The sequence below is a fragment of the Arachis hypogaea genome, chromosome 2, assembly GCF_003086295.3.
Source record: "Arachis hypogaea cultivar Tifrunner chromosome 2, arahy.Tifrunner.gnm2.J5K5, whole genome shotgun sequence".
Taxonomy (NCBI): Eukaryota; Viridiplantae; Streptophyta; class Magnoliopsida; order Fabales; family Fabaceae; genus Arachis; species Arachis hypogaea.
The window spans coordinates 75,452,388-75,461,667 of NC_092037.1; positions in this window are offsets into that span (position 1 = coordinate 75,452,388).

A 9,280-nucleotide genomic window follows, 5' to 3' on the forward strand; every position below is an offset into this window, starting at 1 on the left:
CTGAGTAGGATTCAATGATTGAATGACTGTGACGAGCTTCAAACTCCTGAGGGCGGGGCGTTAGTGACAGACGCAAAAGAATCACTGGATTCTATTCTGGCCTGATTGAGGACCGACAGATGGATAGCAGTGCCGTGACAGGGTGCGTTGAACATTTCCACTGAGAGGATGGGAGGTAGCCACTGACAACGGTGAAACCCTTGCATACAGCTTGCCATGGAAGGAGCCTTGCGTGCTTGAAGAAGAAGACAGTAGGAAAGCAGAGATTCAGAAGATGGAGCATCTCCAAAACCTCAACCTGTTCCCCATTACTGCAGAACAAGTACTTATTTTATGTTCTTTTACTTTTCACAATCAACCTTGATAATTATTGATATCCTGACTAAGATTTACAAGATAACCATAGTTTGCTTCAAGCCGACAATCTCCGTGGGATCGACCCTTACTCACGTAAGGTATTACTTGGACGACCCAGTGCACTTGCTGGTTAGTTGTGCGGGATTGCAAAGTGTGATTGCAATTTTGTGCACCAAGTTTTTGGCGCCGTTGCCGGGGATTGTTCGAGTTTGGACAACTGACGGCTTATCTTGTTGCTTAGATTAGGACTGTTTTGTTTTCGTCGGTTTAGAGTCTTTTAGTTGAGTCTAGTTTCATATTTTAAGTTTGGTGTCAATTGCATGCTTTTGTTTTTCTTCTAATTTTCGAATTTGCATGTCTTTAGTCCCTTTTTGATCCGTAAAAATTCTAAGTTTGGTGTTCTCTTTGTGTTTTTCCTTTAAAATTTTCGAAAATTTGTGTTGGATTTTCTAAAAATTTTAAGTTTGGTGTCATTTTGTTGTTTTTCTCTTTCCTCATTTCAAAAATCAAATCTTTTTCATAAAAATTTTTCAATCATATCTTTCTAATTGCTAATCTCAAAAGCTTTTTAATTAACTAATTGATTCAGTTTTCAATTTGCTTTGATCTTATTTTCTTTTAATTTTTGAATTTTTATTTTATTTTCCTTTTGTTTTTATTTTATTTTTTGGTTAATTCAAAAAAAAAATATATTTTTATCTATTTGCAATCCATATCATTTCCCTCTATCCATTATGGACCTAAGTTGGATTGATCAGTCCAGAAGGACTCTGGGGTCATATGATAACCCCATTACAGCTGCATATGGGAGTAGTATCTGTACACCTCCCATCAAAGCAAGCAGCTTTGAGCTAAACCCTCAACTCATTATCATAGTGCAGCAAAATTGCCAGTATTCTGGTCTTCCTCAGGAAGAGCCTACTGAGTTTCTGGCACAGTTCTTACAAATTGCTGACACAGTACGTGATAAAGAGGTGGATCAGGATGTCTACAGACTATTACTGTTTCCATTTGCTGTAAAAGATCAAGCTAAGAGGTGGTTGAATAACCAACCTACAGCAAGCATAAAGACATGGAAACAGTTATCAGACAAATTCCTGAATCACTTTTACCCTCCAAAGAGGATGACACAGTTAAGCCTGGACATCCAAGGCTTTAAACAAGAGGATAATGAATCCCTTTATAATGCCTGGGAGAGGTATAGAGGTATGCTAAGAAAATGCCCCTCTGAAATGTTTTCAGAGTGGGTACAGTTAGACATCTTCTACTATGGGCTTACAGAAAAAGCTCAGATGTCTTTAGACCACTCAGTTGGTGGATCTATACACATGAGGAAGACGATTGAGGAGGCTCAAGAGCTTATAGACACTGTTGCTAGAAATCAATATTTGTACTCTAGCAATGAGTTCTCCCCAAAAGAGGAAGTCATGGCAGTAGCCACTGATCCCAATCCTCAAGAACAGATGATTGAGCTTAATCAACAATTGCTCCTGATGACAGAACAGTTAGCAGAATTTAAAGAGATGCTCCACAAAACTAAAGTTGCTAACAAGAATATAGAACTGCAGTTGAATCAAGCAAAACAGCAAATATCTAAATAGATAACAGAAGAATGTCAAGCAATTCAACTGAGGAGTGGGAAGACATTGAATAACACTGCTCAAAAGAGCAAAAAGCCAAATAAGGAACAATTGACAGAGGATAACCAAACCACTGTTCAAAATCCCTCTGAGGACAGTAAGAGCCCAGAGAGGAACACTTTTGGCGTTCAAACGCCAGAAAAGGGGGGAAAAGTGGCGTTAAACGCCCATTCCCTGCCCATTTTTGGCGTTTAAACGCCAGAGAAGGGAGAGAAGTTGGCATTAAACGCCCAATCTTCACCCAATTCTGGCGTTCAGACGCCAAGAGAGGATCAGACACCTGAGAGTGCTGACAGTAATCCCTCTAAAAAGGCTTCTTCAACCACTTCTGTAAGGAATAAACCTGCAGAATCTAAGGTTGAAGAATATAAAGCCAAGATGCCTTATCCTCAGAAACTCCGCCAAGCGGAACAGGATAAGCAATTTGCCCGCTTTGCAGACTATCTAAGGACTCTTGAAATAAAGATTCCGTTTGCAGAGGCACTTGAGCAAATACCTTCTTATGCTAAGTTCATGAAAGAAATCTTAAGTCATAAGAAGGATTGGAGAGAAACTGAAAAAGTATTTCTCACTGAAGAATGCAGTGCAGTCATCTTGAAAAGCTTCAAGATCCAGGGAGCTTTATGATACCATGCACATTAGAAGGCGCTTGCACTAAGACAGCCTTATGTGATCTTGGAGCAAGTATCAATCTAATACCTGCATCCACTATCAGAAAGCTTGGGTTGACTGAAGAAGTCAAACCAACCCGGATATGCCTCCAACTTGCTGATGGCTCCATTAAACATCCATCAGGCATAATAGAGGACATGATTGTCAAGGTTGGGCCATTCGCCTTTCCAACTGACTTTGTGGTGCTGGAAATGAAGGAGCACAAGAGTGCAACTCTCATTCTAGGAAGACCTTTCCTAGCAACTGGACGAACTCTTATTGATGTACAAAAAGGGGAAGTAACCCTGAGAGTCAATGAGGATGAGTTCAAGTTGAATGCTGTAAAAGCTATGCAGCATCCAGACACACCAAATGACTGCATGGGCGCTGACATTATTGACTCTCTGGTAGAAGAGATCAATATGACTGAAAGCCTAGAATCAGAGCTTGAGGACATCTTCAAGGATGCTCAACCTGACCAAGAAGAACCAGAGGAAATAAAGGAATTTTCGAAAATTCCTCAGGGGGAGGAGAAGCCTCCCAAACCTGAACTCAAACCACTACCACCATCCCTGAAGTATGCATTTCTGGGAGAGGATGACACTTTTCCAGTGATTATAAGCTCTGCTTTAAATCCACAGGAAGAGGAAGCACTGATTCAAGTGCTAAGGACACACAAGACAGCTCTTGGGTGGTCTATAAGTGATCTTAAGGGCATTAGCCCAGCTAGATGCATGTACAAGATCCTGTTGGAGGATAATGCCAAACCAGTGGTCCAACCACAGAGGAGGCTAAATCCAGCCATGAAGGAGGTGGTGCAGAAAGAGGTCACTAAATTACTAGAGGCTGGGATTATTTATCCTATTTCTGATAGCCCCTGGGTGAGCCCTGTACAAGTTGTCCCCAAGAAGGGAGGCATGACAGTGGTTCATAATGAAAAAAATGAACTGGTTCCTACAAGAACAGTCACAGGGTGGCGTATGTGTATTGATTACAGAAGGCTCAATACAACCACCAGAAAAGATCATTTTCCTTTACCATTCATAGACCAAATGCTAGAAAGACTAGCTGGTCATGATTATTACTGCTTTTTGGATGGCTATTCAGGTTACAACCAAATTACAGTAGATCCTCAGGACCAAGAGAAAACAGCATTTACTTGCCCTTCTGGCGTGTTTGCCTACAGGAGGATGCCTTTTGGTCTGTGTAATACTCCTGCAACCTTTCAGATATGCATGTTATCCATCTTCTCTGATATGGTGGAGAAATTCCTGGAAGTCTTCATGGATGACTTCTCAGTATATGGAGACTCATTCAGCTCCTGTCTTAACCACCTAGCACTTGTCCTGAAAAGGTGCCAAGAAACTAACCTGGTTTTAAACTGGGAGAAATGTCACTTTATGGGGACTGAAGGAATTGTCCTTGGACACAAAATTTCAAGCAGGGGAATAGAGGTGGATAAGGCAAAGGTAGAGGTAATTGAAAAATTACCACCACCTGCCAATGTTAAGGCAATCAGAAGCTTTCTGGGGCATGTAGGATTCTACAGAAGGTTTATAAAGGATTTTTCGAAAATTGCAAAATCTTTGAGTAACCTGCTAGCTGCTGACACACCATTTGTGTTTGACACACAGTGTCTGCATGCATTTGAGACCCTGAAAGCTAAGCTGGTCACAGCACCAGTCATCTCTGCACCCGATTGGACATTGCCATTTGAACTAATGTGTGATGCCAGTGACCATGCCATTGGTGCAGTGTTGGGACAGAGGCATAACAAGCTTCTACACGTCATTTATTATGCCAGCCGTGTTCTAAATGATGCACAGAAGAATTACACAACCACAGAAAAAGAGTTACTTGCAGTGGTCTATGCCATTGACAAGTTTAGATCCTATCTAGTGGGATCCAAAGTGGTTGTGTACACTGACCATGCTGCTCTTAAATACTTACTCACAAAGCAGGATTCAAAACCCAGGCTAATAAGATGGGTGTTGCTTCTGCAAGAGTTTAATATAGAAATAAGAGACAGAAAAGGGACAGAGAACCAGGTAGCTGATCATCTGTCCCGAATAGAACCAGTAGCTGGGGCGTCCCTCCCGTCTACTGAGATTTCTGAGACTTTCCCAGATGAGCAACTCTTTGCCATTCAGGAAGCTCCATGGTTTGCAGATATTGCAAACTATAAAGCTGTGAGGTTCATACCCCAGGAGTACAGCAGAGTGCAAAGAAAGAAATTAATTTCAGATGCCAAGTACTACCTATGGGATGAGCCATATCTCTTTAAGAGATGTGCAGACGGAATGATCCGCAGATGTGTACCCAGAGAAGAAGCACAGAGGATCCTATGGCACTGCCATGGATCACAGTATGGAGGACATTTTGGAAGTGAGCGAACATCCACTAAAGTCCTCCAATGTGGCTTCTACTGGCCTACTCTCTATAAAGATGCCTGAGAGTTTGTGCGTAACTGTGACAGTTGCCAAAGAGCTGGTAACTTGCCTCACGGATATGCCATGCCTCAACAAGGGATATTAGAGATAGAATTGTTTGATGTATGGGGAATTGACTTCATGGGTCCATTCCCACCATCATACTCAAACACTTACATTCTGGTAGCAGTAGACTATGTATCTAAGTGGGTAGAAGCAATTGCTACACCCACTAATGATACCAAGACCATGCTGAAATTCCTCCAGAAACACATCTTCAGCAGATTTGGTGTTCCCAAAGTACTAATCAGTGACGGGGGCACTCATTTCTGCAATAGACAGCTATACTCTGCTATGGTCAGATATGGAATTAGCCACAAAGTGGCAATTCCGTATCATCCACAGACAAATGGGCAAGCTAAAGTCTCTAACAGAGAGCTAAAAAGAATCCTAGAACGGACTGTGATAGCCCGAAGAAAGGATTGGGCAAAGAGTTTGGATGATGCTCTGTGGGCATACAGAACAGCATTCAAGACTCCAATAGGAACCTCTCCATACCAACTGGTGTATGGGAAGGCCTGTCATTTGCCCGTGGAACTGGAACATAAAGCCTACTGGGCAACCAGGTTCCTAAACATGGATGCTTAATTAGCTGGTGAAAAAAGATTGCTCCAGCTAAATGAGCTAGAGGAATTCAGACTCAATGCCTTTGAAAATGCAAAAATTTATAAGGAAAAGGCAAAGAAGTGGCATGACAAGAAGTTGTCATCCAGAGTCTTTGAGCCAGGACAAAAAGTTCTGCTCTTCAACTCTAGGCTCAGATTGTTTCCAGGAAAACTTAAGTCCCGGTGGAGGGGTCCGTACGTGATTACAGGAGTGTCACCATATGGATATGTTGAGCTTCAGGATATTGATTCTGACAAAAAGTTCATTGTTAATGGACAGAGAATCAAGCATTATCTTGAAAGCAATATTGAGCAGGAATGCTCAAAACTGAGGTTGGAATGATCCTCAGTAAAGGTCCAGCTAAAGACAATAAAGAAGCGCTTGCTGGGAGGCAACCCAGTCATTAGCAGGTTATATGTTTTGTTTCTACAAAGGCAAGTATCAAAAATGAAGGAATTCACAGAGTTACAGAAGGATTTGGTGCAAAAAGCAGAGAAACAGAGCTTACTGGCGAAAAAACGCCAGTAAGGGGCATTTTGGGCGTTAAACGCCAGAATGGGCACCATTCTGGGCGTTTAACGCCAGTAAAGGTGCCATTTTGGGCGTTAAACGCCAGAATGGGCACCATTCTGGGCGTTTAACGCCAGGTGTGCAGCATCTTGGGCGTTTAGCAAAACGCCCAGTGATAAAGGGAATCCTGGCGTTTAATGCCAGCCAGGGCACCTGGCTGGGCGTTAAACGCCCACATTGGCTAACAAATGGGCGTTAAACGCCAGAATGGATACCATTCTGGGCGTTTAACGCCAGAAAGGTGGGGGACCAAGATTTTCCTTTCCAATCAAATTTTTTTAAACTTTCCTTTTTTGACCCATACTTTTCTACATAAACACATTTCAACCTTTCATCATTCACCTTCAAATCTTCAAAAATCAAAATCATTCTTCAAATCTCTCAAATCAATCCCAAATCTTGTTCAAAAACTCACCAATCTCTCAAAATCTCTTCACATCTTCTCAAATCTCCTTCCAATTTTTCGAAATCTCTTCTTCCCCCCCTTATATATAGATGTTCGGCCTCACTTTTTCCCCACACCATTCGAATTTGCTCTTCTCCTCTCTCTCCTCCTTCCTTTCTTTTGCTTGAGGACAAGCAAACCTCTAAGTTTGGTGTGCTTTTCCGTGATCACTGAGCCAAGATTCATCAAGATCATGGCTCCTAAGGGAAAACAAACCAATTTAAGAGGAAAGAAAGAGAATAATCCAAAGAATCTTTGGAATTAAGAGAAGTTCTTAACCAAAGAACATGAAGACCATTATCACAAAATAATGGGTCTGAGGTCAGTGATCCCGGAAGTTAAATTTGATCTGAAAGAAGATGAATATCCGGGGATCCAAGAGCAAATTCGAAACAGAGGATGGGAAATTCTGACCAATCCTGAGATAAAGGTTGGAAGAAATATGGTTCAGGAATTCTACTCAAATCTGTGGCTAACAGATAAGCAGAGAATGACTGGAACTGCCTACCATACCTACAGAACCATGGTCAGAGGGAAAGTTATGTACTTCCATCTGGACAAAATAAGAGAAATCTTCAAATTGCCTCAACTGCAGGATGATCCTGATTCTTTTAATAGGAGAATGGTGAGAGCAGATAAAGGGTTGGATCAAGTTCTAGAGGACATATGCCTCCCTGGAACTAAGTGGATAACCAATTCAAAGGGTGTCCCAAACCAACTCAAGAGGGGAGACCTCAAACCAATTGCAAGAGGTTGGCTAGACTTTATTGGGCATTCCATACTGCCCACTAGCAACCGTTCTGAGGTCACTATCAAGAGAGCAGTGATGATTCATTGCATTATGCTTGGAAAAGAAGTGGAGGTTCATCATGTGATTGCTTGTGAGATCTACACAATTGCAAATAAGAATTCCACTGAAGCCAAATTGGCTTACCCAAGCTTGATCTCCTTACTCTGTAAAGAGGCTGGGGTAAAGATGGGAGTAGATGAATTCATACCCATTGAACATCCAATCACCAAGAAGTCAATGGAAGGACAAGTGCAAGACAACTCTATCAAAAGGAGGGCGCAGAAGTTCTTCCCTGAATTTCCTGAAATTGGCTACTGGGCCAGCCTAGAAGCATTTATCACCAAGTTGCAAGAAACTATGGAGCAACTTAAGGAAGAACAGCAGAATCAGAACTGCATGCTCTGCAAATTGCTGAAGGAACAAGAGAAGCAGGGGCGTGAACTTCAAGAACTGAAACGCCAAAAATTCTCCCTTCAATTTGAGGGAGCATCCACTTCTCAAAATCAAGGTTGTTGAGTCCTAACTCTGTGAAAACCTCTATCATTAGGAGCCTATTTAATTTTTTTATGTTTTTTGTTTTCTATTTTAGTATCATCTTATATCTATTTTTGAGTCTTGTTCTTAATTCATAATTAATAAAATTTAAAATTCATGTCTTAAAGCTATGAATGTCCTATGAGTCCATCACCTCTCTTAAATGAAAAGTGCTTTGATCACAAAAGAACAAGAAGTACAAGATTTCGAATTTATCTTTGAAACTAGTTGAATTAGTTTGATGTGGTGACAATACTCTTTGTTTTCTGAATGAATGATTGAACAGTGCATATGTCTTTTGAATTTGTTGTTTTGAGAATGTTAAAATTGTTGGCTCTTGAAAGAATGAGGGAAAAAGAGAACTGTTATTGAGGATCTGAAAAATCATCAAATTGATTCTTGAAGCAAGAAAAAGCAGTGATTCAAAAAAAACGAAAAAAAAGAAAGAAAAGAAAGAGAAAAAGAAGAAAAGAAATAAATAAAGTTGTGATCAAAGGCAAAAAAAAAAAAGAGAGAGTGTGCTTAAGAACCCTGGACACCTCTAATTGGGGACTCTAGCAAAGCTGGGTCACAATCTGAAAAGGTTCACCCAAGTATGTGTCTGTGGCATGTATGTATCCGGTGGTAATACTGGAAGACAGAGTGCTTTGGGCCACAGCCAAGACTCATACACTAGCTATGTTCAAGAATCATTATACTTAACTAGGAGAATCAATAACACTATCTGAGTTCTGAGTTATTATAGATGCCAATCATTCTGAACTTCAAGGGATGAAGTGAGATGCCAAAACTGTTCGGAAGTAAAAAGCTACTAGTCCCGCTCATCTAATTGGAGCTAAGTTTCCTTGATATTTTGGAGTCTATAGTATATTCTCTTCTTTTTATCCTACTTTGATTTTCAGTTGCTTGGGGACAAGCAACAATTTAAGTTTGGTGTTGTGATGAGCGGATAATTTATACGCTTTTTGGCATTATTTTTAGTATGTTTTTAGTATATTTTAGTTAGTTTTTAGTATATTTTTATTAGTTTTTAGTTAAAATTCACTTTTCTGGACTTTACTATGAGTTTGTGTGTTTTTCTGTGATTTCAGGTATTTTCTGGCTGAAATTGAGGGTCCTGAGCAAAAATCTGATTCAGAGACTGAAAAGGACTGCAGATGCTGTTGGATTCTGACCTCCCTGCACTCGAAGTGGATTT